Raw genomic sequence first — 9,389 nt, forward strand, 5'->3', positions numbered from 1 at the left:
AGGGGGTGCAACACGAGGACTTCCCAGGGGGTCACCCATCCTAGTACTACTCTCGCCCAAGCACGCTTAACTGCGGAGTTCTGATGGGATCCGGTGCATTAGTGCTGGTATGATCGCACCCGAAATACTATCCATGCTTATTGTTTTTATGTCTTACAAGACGCAGAACCTCGTTTGCTTTCGGACGCGAGGCGTGGGACCCACGTGATGGATCGGCTCGGTTCGGGAAACAAGAAAACAATCAACATTGAACCGGAGGCCGCCCGAGCATGGATATAGCAAGAAAGAAAAAAAAAACGCACCTAAAACATAAAAAAACGCAGACGGGCAACGAAAAAAGGGGGTGCAACACGAGGACTTCCCAGGGGGTCACCCATCCTAGTACTACTCTCGCCCAAGCACGCTTAACTGCGGAGTTCTGATGGGATCCGGTGCATTAGTGCTGGTATGATCGCACCCGAAATACTATCCATGCTTATTGTTTTTATTTCTTACAAGACGCAGAACCTCGTTTGCTTTCGGACGCGAGGCGTGGGACCCACGTGATGGATCGGCTCGGTTCGGGAAACAAGAAAACAATCAACATTGAACCGGAGGCCGCCCGAGCATGGATATAGCAAGAAAGAAAAAAAAACGCACCTAAAACATAAAAAAACGCAGACGGGCAAGAACCTCGTTTGCTTTCGGACGCGAGGCGTGGGACCCACGTGATGGATCGGCTCGGTTCGGGAAACAAGAAAACAATCAACATTGAACCGGAGGCCGCCCGAGCATGGATATAGCAAGAAAGAAAAAAAAACACACCTAAAACATAAAAAAAACGCAGACGGGCAACGAAAAAGGGGGTGCAACACGAGGACTTCCCAGGGGGTCACCCATCCTAGTACTATTCTCGCCCAAGCACGCTTAACTGCGGAGTTCTGATGGGATCCGGTGCATTAGTGCTGGTATGATCGCACCCGAAATACTATCCATGCTTATTGTTTTTATGTCTTACAAGACGCAGAACCTCGTTTGCTTTCGGACGCGAGGCGTGGGACCCACGTGATGGATCGGCTCGGTTCGGGAAACAAGAAAACAATCAACATTGAACCGGAGGCCGCCCGAGCATGGATATAGCAAGAAAGAAAAAAAAAACGCACCTAAAACATAAAAAAACGCAGACGGGCAACGAAAAAAGGGGGTGCAACACGAGGACTTCCCAGGGGGTCACCCATCCTAGTACTACTCTCGCCCAAGCACGCTTGACTGCGGAGTTCTGATGGGATCCGGTGCATTAGTGCTGGTATGATCGCACCCGAAATACTATCCATGCTTATTGTTTTTATGTCTTACAAGACGCAGAACCTCGTTTGCTTTCGGACGCGAGGCGTGGGACCCACGTGATGGATCGGCTCGGTTCGGGAAACAAGAAAACAATCAACATTGAACCGGAGGCCGCCCGAGCATGGATATAGCAAGAAAGAAAAAAAAACGCACCTAAAACATAAAAAAACGCAGACGGGCAACGAAAAAGGGGGTGCAACACGAGGACTTCCCAGGGGGTCACCCATCCTAGTACTACTCTCGCCCAAGCACGCTTAACTGCGGAGTTCTGATGGGATCCGGTGCATTAGTGCTGGTATGATCGCACCCGAAATACTATCCATGCTTATTGTTTTTATGTCTTACAAGACGCAGAACCTCGTTTGCTTTCGGACGCGAGGCGTGGGACCCACGTGATGGATCGGCTCGGTTCGGGAAACAAGAAAACAATCAACATTGAACCGGAGGCCGCCCGAGCATGGATATAGCAAGAAAGAAAAAAAAAACGCACCTAAAACATAAAAAAACGCAGACGGGCAACGAAAAAAGGGGGTGCAACACGAGGACTTCCCAGGGGGTCACCCATCCTAGTACTACTCTCGCCCAAGCACGCTTAACTGCGGAGTTCTGATGGGATCCGGTGCATTAGTGCTGGTATGATCGCACCCGAAATACTATCCATGCTTATTGTTTTTATTTCTTACAAGACGCAGAACCTCGTTTGCTTTCGGACGCGAGGCGTGGGACCCACGTGATGGATCGGCTCGGTTCGGGAAACAAGAAAACAATCAACATTGAACCGGAGGCCGCCCGAGCATGGATATAGCAAGAAAGAAAAAAAAACGCACCTAAAACATAAAAAAACGCAGACGGGCAAGAACCTCGTTTGCTTTCGGACGCGAGGCGTGGGACCCACGTGATGGATCGGCTCGGTTCGGGAAACAAGAAAACAATCAACATTGAACCGGAGGCCGCCCGAGCATGGATATAGCAAGAAAGAAAAAAAAACACACCTAAAACATAAAAAAAACGCAGACGGGCAACGAAAAAGGGGGTGCAACACGAGGACTTCCCAGGGGGTCACCCATCCTAGTACTATTCTCGCCCAAGCACGCTTAACTGCGGAGTTCTGATGGGATCCGGTGCATTAGTGCTGGTATGATCGCACCCGAAATACTATCCATGCTTATTGTTTTTATGTCTTACAAGACGCAGAACCTCGTTTGCTTTCGGACGCGAGGCGTGGGACCCACGTGATGGATCGGCTCGGTTCGGGAAACAAGAAAACAATCAACATTGAACCGGAGGCCGCCCGAGCATGGATATAGCAAGAAAGAAAAAAAAAACGCACCTAAAACATAAAAAAACGCAGACGGGCAACGAAAAAAGGGGGTGCAACACGAGGACTTCCCAGGGGGTCACCCATCCTAGTACTACTCTCGCCCAAGCACGCTTGACTGCGGAGTTCTGATGGGATCCGGTGCATTAGTGCTGGTATGATCGCACCCGAAATACTATCCATGCTTATTGTTTTTATGTCTTACAAGACGCAGAACCTCGTTTGCTTTCGGACGCGAGGCGTGGGACCCACGTGATGGATCGGCTCGGTTCGGGAAACAAGAAAACAATCAACATTGAACCGGAGGCCGCCCGAGCATGGATATAGCAAGAAAGAAAAAAAAACGCACCTAAAACATAAAAAAACGCAGACGGGCAACGAAAAAGGGGGTGCAACACGAGGACTTCCCAGGGGGTCACCCATCCTAGTACTACTCTCGCCCAAGCACGCTTAACTGCGGAGTTCTGATGGGATCCGGTGCATTAGTGCTGGTATGATCGCACCCGAAATACTATCCATGCTTATTGTTTTTATGTCTTACAAGACGCAGAACCTCGTTTGCTTTCGGACGCGAGGCGTGGGACCCACGTGATGGATCGGCTCGGTTCGGGAAACAAGAAAACAATCAACATTGAACCGGAGGCCGCCCGAGCATGGATATAGCAAGAAAGAAAAAAAAAACGCACCTAAAACATAAAAAAACGCAGACGGGCAACGAAAAAAAGGGGTGCAACACGAGGACTTCCCAGGGGGTCACCCATCCTAGTACTACTCTCGCCCAAGCACGCTTAACTGCGGAGTTCTGATGGGATCCGGTGCATTAGTGCTGGTATGATCGCACCCGAAATACTATCCATGCTTATTGTTTTTATTTCTTACAAGACGCAGAACCTCGTTTGCTTTCGGACGCGAGGCGTGGGACCCACGTGATGGATCGGCTCGGTTCGGGAAACAAGAAAACAATCAACATTGAACCGGAGGCCGCCCGAGCATGGATATAGCAAGAAAGAAAAAAAAACGCACCTAAAACATAAAAAAACGCAGACGGGCAACGAAAAAGGGGGTGCAACACGAGGACTTCCCAGGGGGTCACCCATCCTAGTACTACTCTCGCCCAAGCACGCTTAACTGCGGAGTTCTGATGGGATCCGGTGCATTAGTGCTGGTATGATCGCACCCGAAATACTATCCATGCTTATTGTTTTTATTTCTTACAAGACGCAGAACCTCGTTTGCTTTCGGACGCGAGGCGTGGGACCCACGTGATGGATCGGCTCGGTTCGGGAAACAAGAAAACAATCAACATTGAACCGGAGGCCGCCCGAGCATGGATATAGCAAGAAAGAAAAAAAAAACGCACCTAAAACATAAAAAAACGCAGACGGGCAAGAACCTCGTTTGCTTTCGGACGCGAGGCGTGGGACCCACGTGATGGATCGGCTCGGTTCGGGAAACAAGAAAACAATCAACATTGAACCGGAGGCCGCCCGAGCATGGATATAGCAAGAAAGAAAAAAAAACACACCTAAAACATAAAAAAAACGCAGACGGGCAACGAAAAAGGGGGTGCAACACGAGGACTTCCCAGGGGGTCACCCATCCTAGTACTACTCTCGCCCAAGCACGCTTGACTGCGGAGTTCTGATGGGATCCGGTGCATTAGTGCTGGTATGATCGCACCCGAAATACTATCCATGCTTATTGTTTTTATGTCTTACAAGACGCAGAACCTCGTTTGCTTTCGGACGCGAGGCGTGGGACCCATGTGATGGATCGGCTCGGTTCGGGAAACAAGAAAACAATCAACATTGAACCGGAGGCCGCCCGAGCATGGATATAGCAAGAAAGAAAAAAAAAACGCACCTAAAACATAAAAAAACGCAGACGGGCAAGAACCTCGTTTGCTTTCGGACGCGAGGCGTGGGACCCACGTGATGGATCGGCTCGGTTCGGGAAACAAGAAAACAATCAACATTGAACCGGAGGCCGCCCGAGCATGGATATAGCAAGAAAGAAAAAAAACACACCTAAAACATAAAAAAAACGCAGACGGGCAACGAAAAAGGGGGTGCAACACGAGGACTTCCCAGGGGGTCACCCATCCTAGTACTATTCTCGCCCAAGCACGCTTAACTGCGGAGTTCTGATGGGATCCGGTGCATTAGTGCTGGTATGATCGCACCCGAAATACTATCCATGCTTATTGTTTTTATGTCTTACAAGACGCAGAACCTCGTTTGCTTTCGGACGCGAGGCGTGGGACCCACGTGATGGATCGGCTCGGTTCGGGAAACAAGAAAACAATCAACATTGAACCGGAGGCCGCCTGAGCATGGATATAGCAAGAAAGAAAAAAAAAACGCACCTAAAACATAAAAAAACGCAGACGGGCAACGAAAAAAGGGGGTGCAACACGAGGACTTCCCAGGGGGTCACCCATCCTAGTACTACTCTCGCCCAAGCACGCTTGACTGCGGAGTTCTGATGAGATCCGGTGCATTAGTGCTGGTATGATCGCACCCGAAATACTATCCATGCTTATTGTTTTTATGTCTTACAAGACGCAGAACCTCGTTTGCTTTCGGACGCGAGGCGTGGGACCCACGTGATGGATCGGCTCGGTTCGGGAAACAAGAAAACAATCAACATTGAACCGGAGGCCGCCCGAGCATGGATATAGCAAGAAAGAAAAAAAAAACGCACCTAAAACATAAAAAAACGCAGACGGGCAACGAAAAAGGGGGTGCAACACGAGGACTTCCCAGGGGGTCACCCATCCTAGTACTACTCTCGCCCAAGCACGCTTAACTGCGGAGTTCTGATGGGATCCGGTGCATTAGTGCTGGTATGATCGCACCCGAAATACTATCCATGCTTATTGTTTTTATTTCTTACAAGACGCAGAACCTCGTTTGCTTTCGGACGCGAGGCGTGGGACCCACGTGATGGATCGGCTCGGTTCGGGAAACAAGAAAACAATCAACATTGAACCGGAGGCCGCCCGAGCATGGATATAGCAAGAAAGAAAAAAAAACGCACCTAAAACATAAAAAAACGCAGACGGGCAACGAAAAAGGGGGTGCAACACGAGGACTTCCCAGGGGGTCACCCATCCTAGTACTACTCTCGCCCAAGCACGCTTAACTGCGGAGTTCTGATGGGATCCGGTGCATTAGTGCTGGTATGATCGCACCCGAAATACTATCCATGCTTATTGTTTTTATTTCTTACAAGACGCAGAACCTCGTTTGCTTTCGGACGCGAGGCGTGGGACCCACGTGATGGATCGGCTCGGTTCGGGAAACAAGAAAACAATCAACATTGAACCGGAGGCCGCCCGAGCATGGATATAGCAAGAAAGAAAAAAAAAACGCACCTAAAACATAAAAAAACGCAGACGGGCAAGAACCTCGTTTGCTTTCGGACGCGAGGCGTGGGACCCACGTGATGGATCGGCTCGGTTCGGGAAACAAGAAAACAATCAACATTGAACCGGAGGCCGCCCGAGCATGGATATAGCAAGAAAGAAAAAAAACACACCTAAAACATAAAAAAAACGCAGACGGGCAACGAAAAAGGGGGTGCAACACGAGGACTTCCCAGGGGGTCACCCATCCTAGTACTACTCTCGCCCAAGCACGCTTGACTGCGGAGTTCTGATGGGATCCGGTGCATTAGTGCTGGTATGATCGCACCCGAAATACTATCCATGCTTATTGTTTTTATGTCTTACAAGACGCAGAACCTCGTTTGCTTTCGGACGCGAGGCGTGGGACCCATGTGATGGATCGGCTCGGTTCGGGAAACAAGAAAACAATCAACATTGAACCGGAGGCCGCCCGAGCATGGATATAGCAAGAAAGAAAAAAAAAACGCACCTAAAACATAAAAAAACGCAGACGGGCAAGAACCTCGTTTGCTTTCGGACGCGAGGCGTGGGACCCACGTGATGGATCGGCTCGGTTCGGGAAACAAGAAAACAATCAACATTGAACCGGAGGCCGCCCGAGCATGGATATAGCAAGAAAGAAAAAAAACACACCTAAAACATAAAAAAAACGCAGACGGGCAACGAAAAAGGGGGTGCAACACGAGGACTTCCCAGGGGGTCACCCATCCTAGTACTATTCTCGCCCAAGCACGCTTAACTGCGGAGTTCTGATGGGATCCGGTGCATTAGTGCTGGTATGATCGCACCCGAAATACTATCCATGCTTATTGTTTTTATGTCTTACAAGACGCAGAACCTCGTTTGCTTTCGGACGCGAGGCGTGGGACCCACGTGATGGATCGGCTCGGTTCGGGAAACAAGAAAACAATCAACATTGAACCGGAGGCCGCCTGAGCATGGATATAGCAAGAAAGAAAAAAAAAACGCACCTAAAACATAAAAAAACGCAGACGGGCAACGAAAAAAGGGGGTGCAACACGAGGACTTCCCAGGGGGTCACCCATCCTAGTACTACTCTCGCCCAAGCACGCTTGACTGCGGAGTTCTGATGAGATCCGGTGCATTAGTGCTGGTATGATCGCACCCGAAATACTATCCATGCTTATTGTTTTTATGTCTTACAAGACGCAGAACCTCGTTTGCTTTCGGACGCGAGGCGTGGGACCCACGTGATGGATCGGCTCGGTTCGGGAAACAAGAAAACAATCAACATTGAACCGGAGGCCGCCCGAGCATGGATATAGCAAGAAAGAAAAAAAAAACGCACCTAAAACATAAAAAAACGCAGACGGGCAACGAAAAAGGGGGTGCAACACGAGGACTTCCCAGGGGGTCACCCATCCTAGTACTACTCTCGCCCAAGCACGCTTAACTGCGGAGTTCTGATGGGATCCGGTGCATTAGTGCTGGTATGATCGCACCCGAAATACTATCCATGCTTATTGTTTTTATGTCTTACAAGACGCAGAACCTCGTTTGCTTTCGGACGCGAGGCGTGGGACCCACGTGATGGATCGGCTCGGTTCGGGAAACAAGAAAACAATCAACATTGAACCGGAGGCCGCCCGAGCATGGATATAGCAAGAAAGAAAAAAAAAACGCACCTAAAACATAAAAAAACGCAGACGGGCAACGAAAAAAGGGGGTGCAACACGAGGACTTCCCAGGGGGTCACCCATCCTAGTACTACTCTCGCCCAAGCACGCTTAACTGCGGAGTTCTGATGGGATCCGGTGCATTAGTGCTGGTATGATCGCACCCGAAATACTATCCATGCTTATTGTTTTTATTTCTTACAAGACGCAGAACCTCGTTTGCATTCGGACGCGAGGCGTGGGACCCACGTGATGGATCGGCTCGGTTCGGGAAACAAGAAAACAATCAACATTGAACCGGAGGCCGCCCGAGCATGGATATAGCAAGAAAGAAAAAAAAACGCACCTAAAACATAAAAAAACGCAGACGGGCAAGAACCTCGTTTGCTTTCGGACGCGAGGCGTGGGACCCACGTGATGGATCGGCTCGGTTCGGGAAACAAGAAAACAATCAACATTGAACCGGAGGCCGCCCGAGCATGGATATAGCAAGAAAGAAAAAAAAACACACCTAAAACATAAAAAAAACGCAGACGGGCAACGAAAAAGGGGGTGCAACACGAGGACTTCCCAGGGGGTCACCCATCCTAGTACTATTCTCGCCCAAGCACGCTTAACTGCGGAGTTCTGATGGGATCCGGTGCATTAGTGCTGGTATGATCGCACCCGAAATACTATCCATGCTTATTGTTTTTATGTCTTACAAGACGCAGAACCTCGTTTGCTTTCGGACGCGAGGCGTGGGACCCACGTGATGGATCGGCTCGGTTCGGGAAACAAGAAAACAATCAACATTGAACCGGAGGCCGCCCGAGCATGGATATAGCAAGAAAGAAAAAAAAAACGCACCTAAAACATAAAAAAACGCAGACGGGCAACGAAAAAAGGGGGTGCAACACGAGGACTTCCCAGGGGGTCACCCATCCTAGTACTACTCTCGCCCAAGCACGCTTGACTGCGGAGTTCTGATGGGATCCGGTGCATTAGTGCTGGTATGATCGCACCCGAAATACTATCCATGCTTATTGTTTTTATGTCTTACAAGACGCAGAACCTCGTTTGCTTTCGGACGCGAGGCGTGGGACCCACGTGATGGATCGGCTCGGTTCGGGAAACAAGAAAACAATCAACATTGAACCGGAGGCCGCCCGAGCATGGATATAGCAAGAAAGAAAAAAAAACGCACCTAAAACATAAAAAAACGCAGACGGGCAACGAAAAAGGGGGTGCAACACGAGGACTTCCCAGGGGGTCACCCATCCTAGTACTACTCTCGCCCAAGCACGCTTAACTGCGGAGTTCTGATGGGATCCGGTGCATTAGTGCTGGTATGATCGCACCCGAAATACTATCCATGCTTATTGTTTTTATTTCTTACAAGACGCAGAACCTCGTTTGCTTTCGGACGCGAGGCGTGGGACCCACGTGATGGATCGGCTCGGTTCGGGAAACAAGAAAACAATCAACATTGAACCGGAGGCCGCCCGAGCATGGATATAGCAAGAAAGAAAAAAAAACGCACCTAAAACATAAAAAAACGCAGACGGGCAAGAACCTCGTTTGCTTTCGGACGCGAGGCGTGGGACCCACGTGATGGATCGGCTCGGTTCGGGAAACAAGAAAACAATCAACATTGAACCGGAGGCCGCCCGAGCATGGATATAGCAAGAAAGAAAAAAAACACACCTAAAACATAAAA

The 9,389-nt window shown here is 49.6% G+C and overlaps 24 non-coding genes across 24 annotated transcripts; all 24 read right to left on the bottom strand.

Annotated features, from left to right (window-relative positions):
* Positions 1-2: 2 nt before the first annotated feature.
* LOC145026845 (5S ribosomal RNA) lies at positions 3-121 on the bottom strand. Its single transcript, XR_013674799.1, has one exon. It is a non-coding gene; the product is annotated as a 5S ribosomal RNA (ribosomal RNA).
* A 219-nt stretch (positions 122-340) lies between these two features.
* Positions 341-459, bottom strand: LOC145026856 (5S ribosomal RNA). The gene has a single exon (XR_013674810.1). It is a non-coding gene; the product is annotated as a 5S ribosomal RNA (ribosomal RNA).
* Positions 460-842: 383 nt separating this feature from the next.
* LOC145023166 (5S ribosomal RNA) lies at positions 843-961 on the bottom strand. The gene has a single exon (XR_013671265.1). It is a non-coding gene; the product is annotated as a 5S ribosomal RNA (ribosomal RNA).
* Positions 962-1,180: 219 nt separating this feature from the next.
* Positions 1,181-1,299, bottom strand: LOC145025489 (5S ribosomal RNA). The gene has a single exon (XR_013673501.1). It is a non-coding gene; the product is annotated as a 5S ribosomal RNA (ribosomal RNA).
* A 217-nt stretch (positions 1,300-1,516) lies between these two features.
* Positions 1,517-1,635, bottom strand: LOC145026869 (5S ribosomal RNA). Its single transcript, XR_013674821.1, has one exon. It is a non-coding gene; the product is annotated as a 5S ribosomal RNA (ribosomal RNA).
* A 219-nt stretch (positions 1,636-1,854) lies between these two features.
* On the bottom strand, positions 1,855-1,973 carry LOC145026880 (5S ribosomal RNA). The gene has a single exon (XR_013674832.1). It is a non-coding gene; the product is annotated as a 5S ribosomal RNA (ribosomal RNA).
* Positions 1,974-2,356: 383 nt separating this feature from the next.
* On the bottom strand, positions 2,357-2,475 carry LOC145023188 (5S ribosomal RNA). Its single transcript, XR_013671287.1, has one exon. It is a non-coding gene; the product is annotated as a 5S ribosomal RNA (ribosomal RNA).
* Positions 2,476-2,694: 219 nt separating this feature from the next.
* Positions 2,695-2,813, bottom strand: LOC145025490 (5S ribosomal RNA). Its single transcript, XR_013673502.1, has one exon. It is a non-coding gene; the product is annotated as a 5S ribosomal RNA (ribosomal RNA).
* A 217-nt stretch (positions 2,814-3,030) lies between these two features.
* LOC145026891 (5S ribosomal RNA) lies at positions 3,031-3,149 on the bottom strand. The gene has a single exon (XR_013674843.1). It is a non-coding gene; the product is annotated as a 5S ribosomal RNA (ribosomal RNA).
* Positions 3,150-3,368: 219 nt separating this feature from the next.
* LOC145026903 (5S ribosomal RNA) lies at positions 3,369-3,487 on the bottom strand. The gene has a single exon (XR_013674854.1). It is a non-coding gene; the product is annotated as a 5S ribosomal RNA (ribosomal RNA).
* Positions 3,488-3,704: 217 nt separating this feature from the next.
* Positions 3,705-3,823, bottom strand: LOC145026915 (5S ribosomal RNA). The gene has a single exon (XR_013674865.1). It is a non-coding gene; the product is annotated as a 5S ribosomal RNA (ribosomal RNA).
* A 384-nt stretch (positions 3,824-4,207) lies between these two features.
* Positions 4,208-4,326, bottom strand: LOC145025491 (5S ribosomal RNA). Its single transcript, XR_013673503.1, has one exon. It is a non-coding gene; the product is annotated as a 5S ribosomal RNA (ribosomal RNA).
* A 383-nt stretch (positions 4,327-4,709) lies between these two features.
* On the bottom strand, positions 4,710-4,828 carry LOC145023199 (5S ribosomal RNA). The gene has a single exon (XR_013671298.1). It is a non-coding gene; the product is annotated as a 5S ribosomal RNA (ribosomal RNA).
* A 219-nt stretch (positions 4,829-5,047) lies between these two features.
* LOC145025953 (5S ribosomal RNA) lies at positions 5,048-5,166 on the bottom strand. The gene has a single exon (XR_013673943.1). It is a non-coding gene; the product is annotated as a 5S ribosomal RNA (ribosomal RNA).
* Positions 5,167-5,384: 218 nt separating this feature from the next.
* LOC145026926 (5S ribosomal RNA) lies at positions 5,385-5,503 on the bottom strand. Its single transcript, XR_013674876.1, has one exon. It is a non-coding gene; the product is annotated as a 5S ribosomal RNA (ribosomal RNA).
* A 217-nt stretch (positions 5,504-5,720) lies between these two features.
* LOC145026939 (5S ribosomal RNA) lies at positions 5,721-5,839 on the bottom strand. The gene has a single exon (XR_013674888.1). It is a non-coding gene; the product is annotated as a 5S ribosomal RNA (ribosomal RNA).
* A 383-nt stretch (positions 5,840-6,222) lies between these two features.
* Positions 6,223-6,341, bottom strand: LOC145025492 (5S ribosomal RNA). The gene has a single exon (XR_013673504.1). It is a non-coding gene; the product is annotated as a 5S ribosomal RNA (ribosomal RNA).
* A 383-nt stretch (positions 6,342-6,724) lies between these two features.
* Positions 6,725-6,843, bottom strand: LOC145023210 (5S ribosomal RNA). Its single transcript, XR_013671308.1, has one exon. It is a non-coding gene; the product is annotated as a 5S ribosomal RNA (ribosomal RNA).
* A 219-nt stretch (positions 6,844-7,062) lies between these two features.
* LOC145025954 (5S ribosomal RNA) lies at positions 7,063-7,181 on the bottom strand. The gene has a single exon (XR_013673944.1). It is a non-coding gene; the product is annotated as a 5S ribosomal RNA (ribosomal RNA).
* Positions 7,182-7,399: 218 nt separating this feature from the next.
* Positions 7,400-7,518, bottom strand: LOC145026950 (5S ribosomal RNA). The gene has a single exon (XR_013674899.1). It is a non-coding gene; the product is annotated as a 5S ribosomal RNA (ribosomal RNA).
* A 219-nt stretch (positions 7,519-7,737) lies between these two features.
* LOC145026961 (5S ribosomal RNA) lies at positions 7,738-7,856 on the bottom strand. Its single transcript, XR_013674910.1, has one exon. It is a non-coding gene; the product is annotated as a 5S ribosomal RNA (ribosomal RNA).
* Positions 7,857-8,239: 383 nt separating this feature from the next.
* Positions 8,240-8,358, bottom strand: LOC145023221 (5S ribosomal RNA). Its single transcript, XR_013671319.1, has one exon. It is a non-coding gene; the product is annotated as a 5S ribosomal RNA (ribosomal RNA).
* Positions 8,359-8,577: 219 nt separating this feature from the next.
* On the bottom strand, positions 8,578-8,696 carry LOC145025493 (5S ribosomal RNA). The gene has a single exon (XR_013673505.1). It is a non-coding gene; the product is annotated as a 5S ribosomal RNA (ribosomal RNA).
* Positions 8,697-8,913: 217 nt separating this feature from the next.
* LOC145026973 (5S ribosomal RNA) lies at positions 8,914-9,032 on the bottom strand. Its single transcript, XR_013674921.1, has one exon. It is a non-coding gene; the product is annotated as a 5S ribosomal RNA (ribosomal RNA).
* Between the last annotated feature and the right edge of the window lie 357 nt (positions 9,033-9,389).

Source organism: Lactuca saligna, chromosome 1 (genome assembly GCF_052625555.1).
Source record: "Lactuca saligna cultivar CGN05327 chromosome 1, ASM5262555v1, whole genome shotgun sequence".
Classification (NCBI taxonomy): domain Eukaryota; kingdom Viridiplantae; phylum Streptophyta; class Magnoliopsida; order Asterales; family Asteraceae; genus Lactuca; species Lactuca saligna.